This window comes from Bubalus kerabau, chromosome 2, assembly GCF_029407905.1.
Source record: "Bubalus kerabau isolate K-KA32 ecotype Philippines breed swamp buffalo chromosome 2, PCC_UOA_SB_1v2, whole genome shotgun sequence".
NCBI classification, from domain to species: domain Eukaryota; kingdom Metazoa; phylum Chordata; class Mammalia; order Artiodactyla; family Bovidae; genus Bubalus; species Bubalus kerabau.
Window position 1 is genome coordinate 135,429,081 of NC_073625.1, and position 22,183 is coordinate 135,451,263.

The window sequence follows — 22,183 nt, forward strand, 5'->3', positions numbered from 1 at the left end:
TCTTTCTTTTTTTTTACATTCCCTCCCTTTTATTTTATTTTATTATTTTATTATTATTATTATTATTATTTTTACTTTACAATATTGTATTGGTTTTGCCATACATCAACATGCATCCACCATGGGTGTACACGTCTTCCCCATCCTGAACCCTCCTCCCACCTCCCTCCCCATACCATCCCTCTGGGTCATCCCAGTGCACCAGCCCCAAGCTTCCTGTATCCTGCATCGAACCTGGACTGGCGATTCGTTTCTTATATGATATTATACATGTTTAATGCTATTCAAAGTATTTTTCTAAAGCAGAAGTTCTCAAACCTACCTAGGCACCCCGATCAGCTGTAGACCTTTAGGAGAAAAGAGATTACTGAACAACACACAAGTCTGTGTGCTGTTCAGGACCCTGTAGCTGATTCTGAAACACTCTGATTTGGGAAGCTCCACTGAGCACATGTTTGCAAAATAAAGAATAAAATTATTTTTGCTCTGTAGTTCTTGTCTACTAATTTGTGATAATTATCAATAATTTTTAAATCAGAGCTTAACTAATTGGCCAAAGTGCCTTGTCCTGAAATTGAGAGATTTTAAGAACAAAGTTTTAAGCAAGATTTTAAGCAATCTCCGAAAGATGGTGAACGACAGGGAAGCCTGGCTTGCTGCAGTCCATGAAGTCACAAAGAGTCAGACTGAGTGACTGAACAACAATAACAAGAACAAAATAAACAATGATGATGCTTCATGCAGCAATTTAGTAAAATAATACCTGGACTGAAAGTCAGTCCTCAGGAACTGATTCCTGCTTCCTGGTTTGTGAGTTGGTAAGGTTGTTAATGTCTGTATCTGGTTTTTCTTTTTTAAAATGTGTACAGTGTGGTCTTTTTTACACAGCACTGAGGATCAATGAAGATACATGATATAAAGTTTTCTTAAACACAAGTAGGTATTATAATTATGAACATAATTCTCATTATGCATTGAAAGTCTGTATCTATCATATTTTTAAAAATTTTAATTGTATATTTAACTTACCCTTTTATATATTAATACTATCTATCATACATCTATCTCTTTCCATTCATTCATCTATCCCAGCATCTTCCTTGTGAATTAAAACAAAGGATGATGTTTGGTTACTTAGGAATACTATGTTTGCCTGTATTAATGCCAGTGTCAGCATCAGGCACCTCACAGAGGATTTGAGATAGAGTCATATACTGAACATCTAAGGCAATACAGAAATAACACTCCTTGTGATGAAAAGGAGTTCCACACGTCTTTAAAAGGCAGATGAACGATTATGTTCCATATGATCTAATAAAAACATTTACATCTGTTAAACATATATCTTTTATAAATTCTGGCAGAACCAAATACAATTCAAAAACAGTTATATTAGTATATAATTGCCTTATTTTCTGATGCATACTGTGTGCTATTATTTCAGAAAACATTCCAGGCAAAATCATATTTATCTTAGACAAATATATCCTGTATATTTTCAATACACTGAGAGAAACCACCACAATAATTTAAAAACCACATATGGTTGAGAAAAATGCCAAAGGGGAAATTAATTTTGATTTTGGTGGTGTGTTTCCTGAGCTGGAACCAAATCCTGAATTGCTGGTGGCATTCACACCTCTTCATTACTGCCATTAGCAATTCTTTATCTACTTCTGGAGTCTATAAAAGCTTAGTGTATCAGAGAGAGGCCAAATTCATATATAACTCCTGATACTGTATTATGAAAATGATTCATTAATAAGCAACACACAGACCTCTCTGAACTGAGGAGTCCAAATCAATTCATAGAAGGCATTTCTCAATCTTTTCTCTTTTCAGATTCTCTTATTTTGAATATATTCAAAGTAAAATCATGGCTATTGTAATTTTATAGCATGTTTCAAGTTGAGAACATGGTGTCAATTTACTTATCATATAATCATATTCTGCATTCTGATTCTCAGGTGGCTTTCACATTTTTTTGATTGAGAGCAACTATAAGAAATGCAACTAAAAGCAACGAGTTTATATCCTCACATAGTACACATGCCACCCTCCTCTGCAACAAACATTCATAGATACAGAAACAAATATTTGAAATAATACATTGACTTATTATTACAATTTTTAATTGTTCTATTTTCTCCTATTCTGTGTCTTTGTAAAATACTGGTCATCAAGTAAATTGACTTAATATTCCACCAACCTGCAGCTAGAAAAAACTGCCTTATTGGTGCTTCTCAAAACTACTTGGAGTTCTGAGTTTGGCAACAGTACACTAAAACTGCAACAATCAGAGATTAGCATGGTGCCTGGGCAAGGATAACAAACAAATTTGTAAAGAATTTCATATTTTTTAAAAGTCATTTCAGGAAGTGTCCAATCATGGATGGATGGACTAGCAAAATGTTACACACACAAACAATAGAGAATAATTCAGCCTTTAACAGGAAGAAAATGCTGGCTCATACTACAACATGAAGGACTGTGGGATAAGCCAGTCACAAAATAAGCCAGTCACAAAAGAACAAATACTGTATGATTCTGCCTGTATAAAATAACTAGAGTAACCAAATTCATAGTGGCCGGAAATAGAATAATAGCTGCCCAGGGGCTGGGAGAAGGGCAAATGAAGGTATAGAGTTTCAGTTCTGCAAGATGAGAAGAGTTCTAGATATGGATGGTAAAATGTTTGCATCAAAATGTGAAGGTGCTTAATACCACTAAATTTTACATTTAAAAATAGTTAAAATGGTAAGTTTTATGTGTATTTTACCACAGTTACAAAAAAGTCACTAGAAAAAACAAACTTCACTGATATACTTCAGATTTTTTGACTCAGAGGTGGGACCCTGTATCTGGGAATTTTTAAGAGCTATCTGGGTAAATTTGATGGAAATCACTGCTTTAGGGTATAACTATGACTTTCCCTCCCAACACTACATCCTTTTGCCATTTCTCTGAAAGAAAAAAAAAGTATGTGGTGAGGTCCTGCAGATCCTAACTCACTCTGGATCAGTATACTTTTTAAAAGGATTAAAATCTTTTCAGGTGGGAAACTAGTTTTAGAGTGTGCGATTACAGATATGATTTAGAGAATGTGATTACAGTTCCCTTTTCATTATAGGGGACTGGAATGCAAAAGTAGGAAGTCAAGAAACACCTGGAGTAACAGGCAAATATGGCCATGGAGTACAGAATGAAGTAGGTCAACGGCTAATAGAGTTTTGCCAAGAGAACACATTGATCATAGCAAACACCCTCTTGCAACAACACAAGAGAAGACGCTACACATGAACATCACCAGACGGTCAATACTGAAATCAGATTGATTATATTCTTTGCAGCTAAAGATGGAGAAGCTCTATAGAGTCAGCAAAAGCAAGACCGGGGGCTGACGGCGGCTCAGATAATGACCTCTTTATTGCCAAATTCAGATTTAAATTGAAAAAGTAGGAAAAACCACTAGACCATTCAGGTATCAGTTAATTTCAGTTCAGTGGCTCAGTCATGTCTGACTCGTTGCAATCCCATGAACTGCAGCACTCCAGGCCTCCCTGTCCATCACCAACTCCCAGAGTTTACTCGAACTCATGTCCATAGAGTCAGTGATGCCATCCAACTATCTCACCCTCTGTCATCCCCTTCTACACCTGCCTTCAATCTTTCCAGCATCAGAGTCTTTTAAATGAGTCAGTTCTTCGCATCAGGAGGCCAAAGTATTGGAGTTTCAGCTTCAGCATCAGTCCTTCCAATGAATTTTCAGGATTGATTTCCTTTAGGAGGGACTGGTTGGATCTCCTTGCAGTCCAAGGGACTCTCAAGAGTCTTCTCCAACACCATAGTTGAAAAGCATCAATTCTTAGACATTCACCATTCCTTATAGTCCAACTCTCACATCCATACATGACTACTGGAAAAACCATAGCCTTGATTAGATGGCAACAACTATTACTTTGTTGGCAAAGTAATGTCTCTGCTTTTTAATATGCTGTCCAGGATCATCATAGCTTTACTTCCAAGGAGTAAGCATCTTTCATGGTTTCAATCACCATCTCCATGATTTTGCAGCCCCCACCAAAATAAAGTCTGTCACTGTTTCCATTGTTTTTCCATCTATTTGCCATGAAGTGATGGGACCATAGGCCATGATCTTAGTTTTCTGAATGTTGAGCTTTAAGCCAACTTTTTCACTCTTCTCTTTCACTTTCATCAAGAGGCTCTTTAGTTATTCTTTACTTTCTGCCATAGGGGTGGTGTCATCTGCATATCTGAAGTTATTGATGTTTCTCCTGGAATCTTGATTCCAGCTTGTGCTTCATCCAGGCCAGTGTTTCCCATTATGTACTCTGCATATAAGTTAAATAAGCAGGGTGACAATATACAGCCTTGATGTATTCCTTTCCCTATTTGGAACCAGTCTGTTGTTTCATGTCCTGTTCTAACTGTTGCTTCCTGACCTGCATACAGATTTCTCAAGAGGCAGATCAGGTGGTCTGGTATTCTCATCTCTTTAAGAATTTTCCACAGTTGCTTGCAGTCCACACAGCCAAAGTCTTTGGCATAGTCAACAAAGCAGAAGTAGATATTTTTCTAGAACTCTCTTGCATTTTCGATTATCCAGTAGATGTTGGCAATTTGATCTCTGATTCCTCTGTTTTTTCTAAATCCAGCTTGAACGTCTGGAAGTTCAGGGTTCACCTATTGTTGAAGTCTGGTTTGGAGAATTTTGAGCATTACTCTACTAGCATGTGAGATGAGTGTCGCGCTTGTGCACCATTGCAGCCACGGCGCTCGTGCACCATGGTGTTGGAGAAGACTCTTGAGAATCCTTTAGACTGCAAGGAGATCCAACCAGTCTATCCTAAAGGAAATCAGTCTTGGATGTTCATTGGAAGGACTGATACTGAAGCTGAAGCTCCAATACTTTGGCCACCTGATGCGAAGAGCTGACTCATTGGAAAAGACCCTGATGCTGGGAAAGATTGAGGGCAGGAGGAGAAGGGGATGACAGAGGATGAGATGGTTGGATGGCAACACCAACTCGAAAGACATGGGTTTGGGTGGACTCCAGGAGTTGGTGATGGACAGGGAGGCCTGGCGTGCTGCGGTTCATGAGGTCACAGTTGGATATGCCCGAGCGACTGAACTGAAACTGAAACAGAGATGAGTGCAATTGTGCGGTAGTTAGAGCATTCTTTGGCATTGCCTTTCTTTGGGATTGGAATGCAAACTGACCTTTTCCAGTCCTGGAACCACTGCTCAGTTTTCCATATTTGTTTGGTATATTGAGTGCAGCACTTTTACAGCATCATCTTTTAGGATTTGAAGTAGCTCAATTGGAATTCCATCACCTCCACTAGCTTAGTTCCTAGTGATGCTTCCTAAGGCCATTCAGGTATGACCTAAATCAAATCCTTTATGATTATACAGTGGAAGTAGGAAATAGATTGAAGGGATTATATCTGCTAGACATAGTGTCTGATGAACTATGGATGGAGGTTCATAACATTTTACAGGAGACGGGATCAAAACCATCCCCAAGAAAAAGAAATGCAAAAAAGCAAAATGGCTGTCTGAACAGGCCTTACAAATAGCTGAGAAAAGAAGAGAAATGAAAAACAAAGAAAAAAAGGAAAGATATACACATATGAATGCAAACTTCCAAAGAATAGCAAGGAGAGATAAAAAAGCCTTCCTCAGTGATCAGTGAAAAGAAATTGAGGAAAACAATAGAATGGGAATGACTAGAGATCTCTTCAAGAAAATTAGAGATACCAAGGGATCATTTCATGCAAAGATGGGCTCTATAAAGGACAGAAATGGTAAGGACCTAACAGAAGTAGAAGATATTAAGAAGAGGTGGCAAGAATACACAGAAGAACTATACAAAAAAGATCTTCATGACCCAGATAATCACGATGGTGTGATCACTCACCTAGAGCCAGACATCCTGGAATGTGAAATCAAGTAGGCCTTAGGAAGCATCACTAGGAACAAAGCTAGTGGAGATGATGGAATTCCAGTTTAGCTATTTCAAATCCTAAAAGATGATGCTGTGAAAGTGCTGCACTCAGTATGCCAGCAAATTTGGAAAACTGAGCAGTGGTTCCAGGGCTGGAAAATGTCAGTTTTCATTCCAATCCCAAAAAAAGGCAATGCCAAAGAATGCTTTAACTGCCACACAATTGCACTCATATCACACACTACTAAAATAATGCTCAAAATTATCCAAGCCAGGCTTCAACAGTACATGAACTCTGAACTTCCAGATGTTCAAGCTGGATTTAGAAAAAGCAGAGGAACCAGAGATCAAATTGCCAACATCCACTGGATCATTGAAAAATCAAGAGAGTTCCAGAAAATCATCTATTTCTGCTTTATTGACTATGCCAAAACCCTTGACTCTATGGATCAAAACCAACTGTGGAAAATTCATCAAGAGATAGGATACCAGACCACCTGATCTGCCTCTTGAGAAATCTGTATGCAGGTCAGGAAGCAACAGTTAGAACTGGACATGGAACAACAGACTGGTTCCAAATTGGAAAGGAATACATTGTCACCCTGTATATTGTCACCCTGCTTACTTAACTTATATGCAGAGTACATCAAGAGAAACTCTAGGCTAGATGAAGCACAAGTTGGAATCATGTTTGCCAGGAGAAATATCAATAACCTCAGATATGCAGATGACACCACCCTTATGGCAGAAAGTGAAGAAGAACTAAAGAGCCTCTTGATGAAAGTGAAAGAGGAGAGTGAAAAAGTTGGCTTAAAATTGAACATTCAGAAAACTAAGATCATGGCTCGTGGTCCCATCACTTCATGGCAAATAGATAGGGAAACAGTGGAAACAGTGTCAAAGTTTATTTTTTGGGCTCCAAAATCACTGCAGATGGTGACTGAAGCCATGTAATTAAAAGATGCTTACTCCTTGGAAGAAGAGTTTTGACCAACCTGGACAGCATATTCAAAAGCAGAGACATTACTTTGCCAACAAATGTCCATCTAATCAAGGCTATGGTTTTTCCAGTAGTCATGTATGGATGTGAGAGTTGGACTATAAAGAAAGCTGAGTGTCGAAGAATTGATGCTTTTGAACTGGGGTGTTGGAGAAGACTCTTGAGAGTCCCTTGGACTGCAAGGAGATCCAACCAGTCTATCCTAAAGAAAATCAGCCCTGATTATTCATTAGTAGGACTGATGTTGAAGCTGAAACTCCAAATCTTTGGCCACCTGATGTGAAGAACTGACTCATTGGAAAAGACTCTGATGCTGGCAAAGATTGAAGGTGGGAGGAGAAGGGAATGACAGAGGATGAGATGGTTGGATGGCATCACCAACTCAATGAACATAAGTTTGAGTAAACTCCAGGAGTTGGTGATGGATAGGGAGGCCTGGCATGCTACAGTCCATGGGGTCACAAAGAGTCGGACTGACTGAATAACAACTGAACTGAACTGATTACAGATATGGACACTGAGTATAGAGAAAGAACCTTTTCTGGAGGAGACAAAAATTAATATTAAACTAAAACACACAATGGACTGGTTCCAAATTGGGAAATAGTATGTCAAGTTTGTATGTTGTCATCCTGTTTATTTTACTGATTTGCAGAGTACACCATGCAAAATGCCTGGCTGAATGAGACACAAGTTGAAATCAAGTTTGCAGAGAAAAATATCAGTAACCTTAGATATGCAGATTATAACACCCTTATGGCAGAAAGCAAAGAGGAACTGAAGAGCCTCTTGATGAAAGTGAAAGAGAAGCATGAAAATGTTGCCTTAAAACTCAACATGTAAAAATCTAAGATCATGGCGTCCAGTCCCCTCACTTCATGGCAGAGATGCAGAAACAATGAAAAAAATGACAGACTGTATTTTGGGAGGCTGCAAAATCACTGCAGATTGTGGCTGCAGCCATGAAATTAAAAGATGCTTGCTCTGTGAAAGAAAAGCTATGACCAACCCATACAGCATGTTAAAAAGCAGAGAGGTTACTTTGCCAGCAAAGTCCATCTAGTCAAAGCTATGGTTTTTCCAGTAGTCATGTATGGATGTGAGAGTTGGAATATAAAGAAAACTGAGAGCCAAACAATTGATGATTTTGAACTGTGGTGTTGGAGAAGACTCTTGAGAGTTCCTTGGACTGCAAGGAAATCAAACCAGTAAATTCTAAAGGAAATTAGTCCTGAATGTTCATTGGAAGGACTGATATTGAAGCTGAAGCTCCAATACTTTGGCCACATGATGCAGAAAACTGACTCATTGAAAAAGGCCCTGATGCAGGAAAAGATCATAGGCAGGAGGAGAATGGAACGACAGAGGATGAGATGGTTGGATGGCATCATCAACTGAATGGACATGAATTTGAGCAAGCTCCACGATTTGGTGATATACTGGGAAGCCTGGTGTGCTGCAGTCCATGGGGTCACAAAGAGTTGGACTCAACTGAGCGACTGAACTTAACTAAAAACACACAAAGTCGAGTGCTGGTTCTCTTCCTCGCAGACATAGTAAGGGTCTCCTCTTCAGCTATTGCCTTATTCCATGTGGGTTGCTGTAATACCAGAGATGAGGTGTCTTATAAAACAATAGTTATTTTTCACAGTTCTGGAGGCTACAAAGTCTGATATCATGGTGCCAGCAGATTTTATGTCTGGTGAGAGCCTGCTTCCCAGACTAAATCTTTTTGCAAATCTCAGATGGCTATAGGGGTGAGGGATCATTCTAAGTTTCGCTTTGTTTTAATACGGGGTTTCCCTCATAGCTCAGTCAGTAAAGAATTTGCCTGCTATGCAGGAGACCCGGGTTCCATCCTTGGGTTGGAAAGATACCCTGGAGAAGGAAATGGAAACCCACTCCAGTATTTGTGCCTGGAGAATGCCATGGACAGAGAAGCCTGGCAGGCTACAGTCTATGGGATTGCAAGAGTCAGACACTACTTAGCAACCAAACCACTACCACCAGTAAGGGTACTAATCCCATTCTTGAGGGCTTTACCCTCATGCCCTAATAACCTTCCAAAGACCTCACCTCTAAATAGTACTAGAATTGGTCACTACAATTTGACATATGAATTTTGGGAAGAGACAATCAGAACATAGCAGCTATCTTTTTTGTGTGTGTTTTATATACCAGTCCTGTACATACATGAGCTCATATAACATGCCAATGTTCCAATTAGGATTTATATGTTTATTTTATTGATGAGGAAACAGAGGCTCAAAGAGATCAATACCTTGTCTAATGTCAGAAAGCCCATACTTGGTGGAATCTATGTCTTTCTGGACCCCCAAAACTTTAATCTTTTCAACACTATCCTCCTTCTCTGCACAAATTTATTCCATTTTTTCCACGGCACAGTGGACGAGACCTCATTATTGTCATTTTAAAAATAAGAAAAGAACCTCAGGGAGATGACTTTATGAAGGTCACACTGGAAGCCTTCTACATTTTGATTTGATTTTCACCCATAAAATAGAGCTATTTTACCTCTGAGAAATATATTGAAGAAACCAAATAAAATTGAATGTAATAAAAATAATGCAAGAGTAAAATCTTGATTAATACAAAAGTCCCAGGCAGCTATAGTTAATTGAAGGTTAACTAGAGGCTTCTTTTTGTTTTAACCTTTAATGTTGAAGATCCTTTCAAAACAGATTGAGCCAAATCCTAGTTTATGTTTAGTGTAATGAACACAGTTAAATCTTTTTTTGAATGTTTTTTTTAAACTTCTATATATCCTTGTAGATGTAGATCATACAGGATATTGATTTGAGTTTTTATTGAGGCCAGGAAAAAATGAAAAATGGCTCTTTTGACCAAGTCTTTAATATGACCTTGTATGGTCTCTTTCTTTAAAATAAAGCACCAAAACAGTTCCAGGTCTAATTTGTTTCTTTGTATCTACTGTTTTGTGTGGGGGGGAGGGGGGCGGCTAGGTGGGGGGGGAGTGTTTTTATTTTGTTTTTGAGACTGATTCAAAGAAGTTAGTCTGTATAAGACAATTATACATTGAATCGTACTTTAAGTTTCTTTCCAAATGGAATTTTAGGCTGGAGAACTAGTGCCATTTTTTCTATTATATATTCTCTTATATCAAGGAAAAGATGTATTTAAAACGTCTATTGATTGTTCAAGATAATAAAAATCTGTAAGCTTCCTCATTTATTAGGAAAAATAGAAAAGTGCTGTTTTCTCAGAGACCAGAGAAGTCCCAGTTTGAACAGCTGACCTCAATCTCCCTTTGCCCAGACTGACAGCCATCAACCTTCCCTCTATTCACCATCCATTGTTTTTACTATTTTCATTAACATACATTTATTGAACTAGAGGGATGAATAATATGACATGGGAAGGAGTGATGACATAATCAAAGAGATATACACTGGAAATGGCTACTACAATTGCTTTTGATGTCCTTATTGGCTGTTTGACACCAGAGACTTATAGATTAGCAAAACATGTATGAAATAAATTTCACTGTTCAGTGATTCTCAAATGGATACTAAAATATTTTAGAAACACTTACTGTGTCACAAGACTATAGTTTAAAAGTCTAACCAAACATTTTCCGTTAAGAAATGTCCCCTACGTTGGATTATTATAGAGCACTCTGTCTAAGCACTAGATTGGAAGTCTCTTTGTGACCTAATTCTGATAAGGTAGTCTCCCCTTCCTGGCCGGCCAGATGGTGCTAGTGGTAAAGAACCTGCCTGTCAGTGCAGGAGATGGGGGTGGATCCCTTGATGGGGAAGATCCTCTGGAGGAGGGCATGGCAATTCACTTCAGTATTCTTGCTTGGAGAATCCCATGGACAGAGTCTAGTGGGCTACAGTCTATGGGGTCACAAAGAGCTGGACATGACTGAAGTGACTTAGCCTGAACACACGTAGGCAGCTGAATTCTACTGACGTCATATTGTATTTGTCTTGACTGAATCTTTCATTCTAGATATAGTCTTAACAGGCTTCCCTGATGGCTCAGATGGTACAGCATCTGACTGCAATGCAGGACATGGGGTTTGATCCCTGGGTCACAAAATCCCCTGGAGAAGGGAATGGCAAACCACTCCAGCATTCTTGCCTGGAGAATTCCATGGACAGAGGAGCCTAGCGGGCTAGGCTCCTCTGTCCAAGGGCAGAGGATCCTTGGGGTCACAAAGAGTCAGACACGACAGAGCAACTAAGTCTCACACATAGTCTTAACACTCTAAAGAAAAACCATAAAGCCAAGATGTGGTAGAGTTTATAGGATGGTTGGGTATGCTGGCTACTAATTGACCATGTTTACAGAAAAATTTTATTTTCAATTATTTAGAAAATTTGCTTTCTTTGCTTAAAAAGATGCCACAAAAACAGTATCCAACCTTCTTCTTAAAACTACTGGTGATTGATTTCTACCCAAAGAGCCCTAAATAATTGTATATCCAGATTGTTTATAACAAGATACATCTGTTATAAACAAGATACATCTAAATAAAGCTTGAGTGTGTATTCCTAAGGATATTCAGACACTGCATTGACTAAATAATCAATAATATCCCTTCAACTCTAAAAATGCAGAACCCTTCCTATGAGCCTACATTCAGAACATTCTTAGAAAAGAAATTACTTCTCTGGAACATTTTCAAGACTAGAAATGACCTTCCAAGAAGAGTTTGCTCACACTTATATTCTTTGGTTGATGGTTCTTTTAGAGAAGCTGTTTTTGCTATAACAGAAGTAGACCTTAAGTGTGAATATAGAAATTCTGATGGTAACTTAGTCTCAGCATTTTGTATGGAAGCTGTTGTAATCAGGGAGTCCACTAAAGAGGCAGTGATAGAGTCTGGCTGTTAGAAAAGAAGCTGAAGGCTGTCTCAGCCAGTGTGAAAAGTAACCTAAACTTCTAATGCAAACAATCTTCTTAGAGAAGGAGCAGGATTGCCATAATTTTTCCTCTCCATAGTCGTCTCAGCCTTCCTGTTGCAATCCAAAATCTCTGCTTTCGGGTTGGGCTTAAGCTTTACCTGAGTCTCTCATTCAGTTCAGTTCAGTTCAGTTGCTCAGTCGTGTCCGACTCTTCTGCGACCCCATGAATCACAGCATGCCAGGTCTTCCTGTCCATCACCAACTCCCGGAGTTCACTCAGACTCACGTCCATCGAGTCAGTGATGCCATCCAGCCATCTCATCTTCTGTCGTCCCCGTCTCCTCCTGCCCCCAATCCCTCCCAGCATCAGAGTCTTTCCTAATGAGTCAACTCCTCGCACGAGGTGGTCAAATTACTGGAGCTTCAGCTTTAGCATCATTCCTTCCAAAGAAATCCCAGGGCTGATCTCCTTCAGAATGGACTGGTTGGATCTCCTTGCAGTTCAACGGATTCTCAAGAGTCTTCTCCAACACCACAGTTCAAAAGCATCAATTCTTTGGCGCTCAGCTTTCTTCACAGTCCAACTCTCACATCCATACATGACCACTGGAAAAACCATAGCCTTGACTAGACGGACCTTTGTTGGCAAAGTAATGTCTCTGCTTTTGAATATGCTATCTAGGTTGGTCATAACTTTCCTTCCAAGGAGTAAGCGTCTTTTAATTTCATGGCTGCAGTCACCATCTGCAGTGATTTTGGAACCCCAAAAATAAACTTTGACACTGTTTCCACTGTTTCCCCATCTATTTCCCATGAAGTGATGGGACCAGAGGCCATGATCTTCGTTTTCTGAATGTTGAGCTTTAAGTCAACTTTTTCACTCTCCACTTTCACTTTCATCAAAAGGCTTTTTAGTTCTTCTTCACTTTCTGCCATAAGGGTGGTGTCATCTGCATATCTGAGGTTACTGATATTTCTCCTGGCAATCTTGATTCCAGCTTGTGCTTCTTCCAGCCCAGCGTTTCTCATGATGTACTCTGCATATAAGTTAAATAAGCAGGGTGACAATATACAGCCTTGACGTACTCCTTTTCCTATTTGGAACCAGAGGAGCTATTCCACGTTCAAGGTCAGGAGGGGCGGCAGTGAGGAGATACCCTTGTCCAAGGTAAGGAGCAGTGGCTGTGCTTTGCTGGAACAGCCGTGAAGAGATACCCCATGTCCAAGGTAAGAGAAACCCAAGTAAAACGGTAGGTGTTGCAAGAAGGCATCAGAGGGCAGACACACTGAAACCACAATCACAGAAAACTAGTCAATCTAATTACACTAGGATCACAGCCTGGTTTAACTCAGTGAAACTAAGCCATGCCCATGGGGACACCCAAGACAGGTGGGTCATGGTGGACAGGTCTGACAGAATGTGGTCCACTGGAGAAGGGAGTGGCAAACCACTTCAGGATTCTTGCCTTGAGAACCCCATGAACAGTATGAAAAGGCAAAATGATAGGATACTGAAAGAGGAACTCCCCAGGTCAGTAGGTGCCCAATAAGCTACAGGAGATTAGTGGAGAAATAACTCCAGGAAGAATGAAGGGATGAAGCCAAAGCAAAAACAATATCCAGTTGTGGGTGTGACTGGTGATAGAAGCAAGGTCCAATGCTGTAAAGAGCAATATTGCCTAGGAACCTGGAATGTCAGGTCCATGAATCAAGGCAAATTGGAAGTGGTCAAACAGGAGATGGCAAGAATGAACGTGGACATTCTAGGAATTAACAAACTAAAATGGACTGGAATGGGTGAATTTAACTCAGATGACCATTATATCTACTACTGCGGGCAGGAATCCCTCAGAAGAAATGGAGTAGCCATCATGGTCAACAAAAGAGTCTGAAATGCAGTATTTGGATGTAATCTCAAAAATGACAGAATGATCTCTGTTCATTTCCAAGGCAAACCATTCAATATCACAGTAATCCAAGTCGATGCCCCAAACCAGTAACACTGAAGAAGCTGAAGTTGAATGGTTCTATGAAGACCTACAAGACCTTTTAGAACTAACACCCCAAAAAGATGTCCTTTTCATTATAGGGGACTGGAATGCAAAAGTAGGAAGTCAAGAAACACCTGGAGTAACAGGCAAATTTGGCCTTGGAATATGGAATGAAGCAAGACAAAGGCTAATAGAGTTTTGCCAAGAGAACACACTGGTCATAGCAAACACCCTCTTCCAACAACACAAGAAAAGACACTACACATGGACATCACCAGACAGTCAATACCGAAATCAGATTGATTCTATTCTTTGCAGCCAAAGATGGAGAAGCTCTATACAGTCAGCAAAAACAAGACCGGGAGCTGACTGTGGCTCAGATCATGAGCTCCTTATTGCTAAATTCAGACTTAAATGGAAGAAAGTAGGGAAAACCACTAGACCATTCAGGTATGACCTAAATCAAATCCCTTATGATTATACAGTGGAAGTGAGAAACAGATTTAAGAGCCTAGATCTGATAGATAGATTGCCTGATGTACCATGGAATGAGGTTCGTGACATTGTACAGGAGACAGGGATCAATACCATCCCCATGGAAAAGAAATGCAAAAAAGCAAAATGGCTGTCTGGGGAGGTCTTACAAATAGCTGTGAAAAGAAGAGAAGCGAAAAGCAAAGGAGAAAAGGAAAGATATAAACATCTGAATGCAGAGTTCCAAAGAATAGCAAGGAGATAAGAAAGCCTTCCTCAGCGATCAATGCAAAGAAATAGAGGAAAACAACAGAATGGGAAAGACTAGAGATCTCTTCAAGAAAATTAGAGATACCAAGGGAACATTTCATACAAATACGGGCTCGATATAGGACAGAAATGGTATGGACCTAAAAGAAGCTGAGTCTCTCATTACAATATTTAAAAACTGTGGGGGAGATGTCAAATGACCTAGCAGAAAGATCCACAACCTGGCACCTAATTCAAACAGTTTGAAAGACACAGGATTCACATTCCTAACATTTTGCCTATAAAATCAATTGCCTTCTACGTCTAGTTGTGAAGAGTTAACAAATCCATGTAAAACCCAAAACTTACATTTTTCAGCAGAAAATCTGGCTCCACATTTGTGAGAGTTATTTATGCTATTAAGAGGGCTAAATGTCACTTATATTTATCACCACATTTGTAGAGCTGGATATCAGATATCTTAATCTTCAAAGCTGTTATATTTTGTGGTTGGAGACATATTCTACCAAACCACCCCTTTTTCTAATACTTGCCAAGGTGATGACAGAGAGAAAGAGTTGTCTAACCTGATAAAATTTCATTTCCCAAATTATTCTACCTCATCTAAATTAGTCTGAATCAGCATCTATCTTTCCTGTTTTTTTCCATCTGTTCTCTTTTCACACTTGCCTAATTTATCATTTGATTGATACCCTGGCTATCTACTGTATTGTTCAAAAGAGAAAGAAAACATTATATCTTTAAATTTATAATAAAATAGACTTAAATAATTATAAATTTAGTGTCCTTCCTAATCCACAGCCTATGAAAGGCTTCCTCTACATTTACCACTGGCCAGTTGCTGCATAGTTCCTAGGTGCCTCAGATAGTAAAGAATCTGTCTACAATGCAGAAGATCTTGGTTCATTCCTTGGGTTGGGAAGAGCCCCTGGAGAAGGAAATGGCAACCCACTCTAGTATTCTTGCCTGGAAAAACCCATGGACAGAGGAGCCTGGTGGGCTGCAGTCCTTGGGGTTGCAAAGAGTCGGACAAGACTCAGCGACTAACACTTGACTTTCCTTTCCCATCAGTAAGACAGTAAAATAAAAGGAAGGTACAAGCTCAAGGAACAGGCTAGGGAAATAGTGCAAGCATGCTTGTAAATTCTGTTATGCACCTCCAACTGTACTGGCATTGACTGAAAGCTTACTTTTCCTGGAAGATGTTGAAAGATGCAGAACAGCACTCCTTCTCTAACCCTGAGAAAAGCCATATAATAAACAAAATAATCATTTTTCTTGAGCTCCTTAGAGAGCTGAGGTCATAAAACAATCAAGTAAACTGAATTCTAAATAAGGACAAGCCTTCTCCCAAAAGAGCCAGGCCACACAAACTTATTTTACCTTAGGAAGAATATGGGACATATAACAAACAAGTGCATAAAAAGAAATCAGCTAAAGTTTAACAAATGCTTAGCACCCCATGTGTGACCCCATGCTTCAGGTAAGATAGCTGGTAGACACAAGGGAAGTTCACACTCACTCACACTCTCTTTTCCACAGGCTTCCATCAGATACTTCCATAAAAAATGGAGGCAGGGCAAATGAGGTGGAGCTTTGCACAGGTATGAGGGAAGTGAACAACAGCTGCTAATGATCAGGGTAAAGCTAAGCCTACTTCCCTGAAGTGTTCTTTGTTACAAAACAAAAGGCTTCATCTGCCAGGGAAGGGATATAAACTCCCTCCTCTTAGGGAACAGCAGAGATGCAATGCTGTTGTTGTTGTTTAGTCGCTTAGTCATGTCTGACTCTTTGCAACCCCATGGACTGTAGCCAGCCAGGCGTCTCTGTTCATGTGATTTCGCAGGCAAGAATACTGGAGTGGGTTGCAATTTCCTTCCCCAGTGGGTATTCTGGACCCAGGGATTGGACCTGTATCTCCTGCATTGGCAGGAGGATTCTTTACTGCTGTTCAGAACCACCAGGGAAGCCACATTGCTTCTGAGGTAGAAGTAAAACCTGTCTGCCTCTGGGAAAGAGATAGGGGAGCCTATCCTCCTAAGGACACAGCCAGAGACCCATCATGCTGAGACAGAAGTAGAAGCAAATCTTCTCCTCCTTGAACCTAGAATACTACACTCTTCAAAAAACAGATCTGCTATTACTGCAGGAAAGGTGAAACACCTCTGCTGAAGAACACCCAAAAAAGGATCAGGGATGGAAAAAAAGCCCAACTTTAGAGGCTCAGGCACACAAACCTGCCTAAAACTGACCAGGAAAGTAAAAGTGCCCCACCTCCATGAGAAATCTAGCTGTGAATAATAAGCACAAAGTACCACTGGACTGGAGCTTGGAGAAAAATGCCCTCTGTGGCACACCTCTGCAGGGACCACCAAAACCTGAGAACAGAATGTGAACTCTGAGAAAGATCTTTCAGCTTCCCAGGCACCAAACTAAGTACTAGCTAATGGAAGTCAAACACTGGAAGACCAGAAGCCTATGATATATGAAAAGCAGCTCCACCAAGCTCAGCTCAGCTATGGAATCCACTTCCTACACCAAAAACTTTATTGAAGGAAAGAGAAGTAAAGGAGGGCATGGAGGCTTTACCATTTACTTCATAAATGCTATTTATCTCAGATTCTATAGCTCTTTTTAACAATGTTAATCATTCTAACTTGTCTAACTCAGTGAAACTATGAGCTATGCCGTGTAGAGCCACCCAAGACAGATGGATCATGGTGGAGAGTTCTGACCAAACATGGCCCACTGGAGAAGGGAATGGAAAACCACTTCAGTATTCTTGTTTGAGAATCCCATGAACAGCATGAAAAGGCAAAAAGATAGTACATTGAAAGATGAACTCCACAGGTCGGTAGGTGCCCCATATGCTACTGGAGAAGAGTGGAGAAATACCTCCAGAAAGAATGAAGAGATGGAGCCAAAGCAAAAACAACACCCAGTTGTCGATGTGACTGGTGACGGTAATAAAGTCTGATGTTGCAAAGAGCAGTACTGCATAAAAACCTGGAAGGTTAGGCCCATTAATCAAGTTGTAAGTGGTCAAACAAGAGATGGCAAGAGTGAACATCAACATTTTAGGAATCAGTGAACTAAAATGAACCAGAATGGGCGAGTTTAATTTAGATGACCATTACACCTATTACTGTGGGTAAGAATCCCTTAGAAGAAATGGAGTAGCCCTCATACTCAACAAGAGTTCAAAATGCAGTAACTGGGTGCCATCTCAAAACTGACAGAATGATCTCTGTTCATTTCCAAGGCAAACCATTCAATATCACAGTAATTCAAGTCTATGCCCTGACCAGTAATGTTGAAGAAACTGAAGTTGAACAGTTCTATGAGAACTTCTAGAACTAGCACTCAAAAAAAGATGCCCTTTTCATTATAGGGGACAGGAATGCAAAAGTAGGAAGTCAAGAGATACCTGGAGTAACAGGCAAGTTTGGCCTTAGAGTACAAAATGAAGCAGGGCAAAGGTTTTGCCAAGAGAACACACTGGTCATAGGAAACACCCTCTTCCAACAACACAAGAGAAGACTCTACACATGGACATCACCAGACGGTCAACACTGATCAGATTGATTATATTCTTTGCACCCAAAGATGGAGAGTCTCTATACAGTCAGCAAAAACAAGACAGGGAGCTGACTGTGGCTCAGATCATGAACTCCTTATTGCCAAATTCGGACTTAAACTGAAGAAGGTAGGGAAAACCGCTAGACCACTCAGGTATGACCTAAATAAAATCCCTTATGATTATACATGGAAGTGACAAATTGATTCAAGGGATTAGATCTGATAGACAGAATGCCTAATGAACTATGGACAGAGGTTCATGACATTGTACCAGAGGCAATGATCAAGACCATCCCCAAGAAAAAGAAAAGCAAAAAGGCAAAATAGTTGTCTGAAGAGGCCTTACAAATAGCTGAGAAAAGAAGAGAAATGAAAGGTAAAGGAGAAAAGGAAAGATATACCCATCTGAATACAGAGTTCCGAATAATAGTAAGGAGAGATAAGAAAGCCTCCTCAGTGATCAATGCAAAGAAATAGAGGAAAACAACAGAATGGAAAAGATTAGAGATTTCTTCAAGAAAATTAGAGATACCAAGGGATCATTTCATGCAAAGATGGGCTCTATAAAGGACAGAAATGGTAAGGACCTAACAGAAGTAGAAGATATTAAGAAGAGGTGGCAAGAATACACAGGAGAACTATACAAAAAAGATCTTCATGACCAAGATAATCATGATGGTGTGATCACTCACCTAGAGCCAGACATCCTGGAATGTGAAGTCAAGTGGGCCTTAGGAAGCATCACCAGGAACAAAGCTAGTGGAGATGATGGAATTCCAGTCAAGCTATTTCAAATCCTAAAAGATGATGCTGTGAAAGTGCTGCACTCAATATGCCAGCAAATTTGGAAAACTGAGCAGTGGTTCCAGGACTAGAAAATGTCAGTTTTCATTCCAGTCCCAAAGAAAGGCAATGCCAAAGAATGTTCAAACTATCGTACAATTCCACTCATCTCACACACTTACAAAGTAATACTCAAAATTTTCTAAGCCAGTCTTCAACAGTACATGAACTCTGAATTTCCAGAAGTTCAAGCTAGATTTAGAAAAAGCAGAGGAACCAGAGATCAAATTGCCAACATCTGTTGGATCATTGAAAAAGCAAGAGAGTTCCAGAAAAACATCTACTTCTGCTTTATTGACTATGCCAAAACCCTTGACTGTGTGGATCACAACAAATTGTGGAAAATTCTTCAAGAGATGGGAATACCAGACCACCTGACCTGCCTCCTGAAAAATCTGTATGCAGGTCAAGAAGCAACAGTTAGAACTGGACATGGAACAACAGACTGGTTCCAAATTGGGAAAAGAGTACATCAAGGCTGTATATTGCCACCCCATTTACTTAACTTATATGCAGAGTACATCATGGGAAATGCCAGGCTGGATGAAGCACAAGCTGGAATCAAGATTGCCGGGAGAAATATCAATAATGTCAGATATGCAAATGACACCACCCTTATGGCAGAAAGCAAAGAAGAACCCAAGAGCCTCTCCATGAAAGTGAAAGAAGAGAATGAAAAAGTTGGCTTAAAACCCAACATTCAGAAAACTAAGATCACAGCATCCAGTCCCATCACTTCATGGCAAATAAATGGGGAGACAATGGAAGTAGAGAGACTTTATTTTGGGGGGCTCCAAAATCACTGTAGATGGTGACTGCAGCCTTGAAATTAAAAGACGCTTGCTCTTTGGAAGAAAAGCTATGGTCAACCTAGGCAGCATATTAAAAAGCAGAGACATTATTTTGCCAACAAATGTCTGTCTAGTCAAAGCTATGGTTTTTCCAGTAGTCGTGTATGCATGTGAGAGTTGGACTATAAAGAAAACTGAGCACCAAAGAATTGATGCTTTTGAACTGTTGTGTTGGAGAAGACTGTTGAGAGTCTCTTGGACTGGAAAGAGATCCAACTAGTCATCCTAAAGGAAATCAACCCTGATATTCATTGGAAGGACTGATATTGAAGCTGAAACTCCAATATTTTGGCCACCTGATACAAAAAACTGACTCATTGGAAAAGACTTTGTTGCGGGGAAAGATTGAAGGCAGGAGGAGAAGGGGACGGCAGAGGATGAGAAGATTGGATGGCATCACTGACTCAAAGGATATGAGTCTGAGTAACCTTTAGGAGTTGGTGATGGACAGGGAAGCCTGGCGTGCTGTGGTCCATAGAGTTGCAAAGACTTGGACATGAATGAGCAACTGAACTGAACTGAACTGAATCATTCAGTCAAAAACTGTAAGGCACACAATGATTCAAGAAAATTCCATTTTCAATAGTTAAAGCAATTAAGAAAATCAGAGGAATTACTTGGATATCTGAACAATAAGGTGGATAATAGTCATGATTAATATGTTAAAGTATCTAGCAGAATAAATAAATCACATACAGGAACAGATAAAATTTAGGGAGAGAAAGAAATTATGTTTAAAAGGTTGAGAGCATGCTAGTGAAAAAGAAAAAACAATCAAAGGTAAAGATTTCCTTCTCTGTACTTATCAGACTTGATACTACTGAAAAATAGCCAGTGAATGAGAAGATAGGTTAAAAAAATCCAAAATGAAAAGTAAATAGATATGAAAGAGAGAGAGGGAAAAGAAAGAAAGAAAAAAGTTCAGGGAAGGAAAGAAGAAAAGAAAAAAGAGAGAGAACAGGGCAACCAAGAACCATGATCAATATCAACAATATCAATTGACCTAATATGCATGTATCACAGATCATCTCCCAAAAGAAGACAGAGAGAGTGTGATAGAATACATATTTAAAGAGGTAATGGTTGGGAAATTTTCAAAATTAAAGGAAGTAAACAAACCACGGATCTACGATTCAGAAGTGTCTGAAGATTCACATATGTGTGTGTGTGTGTGTGTGTGTGTGTGTGTATACACTCTTGCCTGGAGAATCCCAGGGACGGCGGAGCCTGGTGGACTGCCATCTATGGGGTCGCACAGAGTCAGACATGACTGAAGCGACTTAGCAGCATATATATATCAGATCAGATCAATCACTCAGTCGTGTCCGACTCTTTGCAACCCCGTGAATCGCAGCACGCCAGGCCTCCCTGTCCATCACCAACTCCCGGAGTTCACCCAGACCCATGTCCAACGAGTCAGTGATGCCATCCAGCCATCTCATCCTCTGTAGTCCCCTTCTCCTCTTGCCCCCAATCCCTCCCAGCATCAGAGTCTTTTCCAATGAGTCAACTCTTTGCATGAGGTGGCCAAAGTACTGGAGTTTCAGCTTTAGCATCATTCCTTCCAAAGAAATCCCAGGGCTGATCTCCTTCAGAATGGACTGGTTGGATCTCCTTGCAGTCCAAGGGACTCTCAAGAGTCTTCTCCAACACCACAGTTCAAAAGCATCAATTCTTTGGCGCTTAGCCTTCTTCACAGTCCAACTCTCACATCCATACATGACCACTGGAAAAACCATAGCCTTGACTAGACGAACCTTTGTTGGCAAAGTAATGTCTCTGCTTTTGAATATGCTATCTAGGTTGGTCATAACTTTCCTTCCAAGGAGTAAGCGTCTTTTAATTTCATGGCTGCAGTCACCATCTGCAGTGATTTTGGAGCCCAGAAAAATAAAGTCTGTTTATTTATTTCTGTTCCCCCATCTATTTCCCATGAAGTGATGGGACCGGATGCCATGATCTTCATTTTCTGAATGTTGAGCTTTAAGCCAACTTTTTCACTCTCCACTTTCACTTTCATCAGAGGCTTTTTAGTTCCTCTTCACTTTCTGCCATAAGGGTGGTGTCATCTGCATATCTGAGGTTATTGATATTTCTCCCGGCAATCTTGATTCCAGCTTGTGTTTCTTCCAGTCCAGCTAACTGCTTAAACTCCCCCCAGAAAGAAAAGAAAATACCTTGAAGGCAGAGAAAAGGGAAACATTACACATAAAGAAACAAAAATAAGAATACAACAAAGAAGAAAGCAATGGAGTAACATCTTAAAAGCCTTTAAAGATATAGAAATTGTCAACCCATAACTGTATACCAAA

At 40.0% G+C, this 22,183-nt stretch overlaps 1 non-coding gene across 1 annotated transcript; it reads left to right on the forward strand.

The window, feature by feature from the left end:
* The first annotated feature begins 2,257 nt into the window (after positions 1 to 2,257).
* On the forward strand, positions 2,258 to 2,360 carry LOC129645136 (U6 spliceosomal RNA). Its single transcript, XR_008711226.1, has one exon. It is a non-coding gene; the product is annotated as a U6 spliceosomal RNA (small nuclear RNA).
* The last annotated feature ends 19,823 nt before the right edge of the window (positions 2,361 to 22,183 follow it).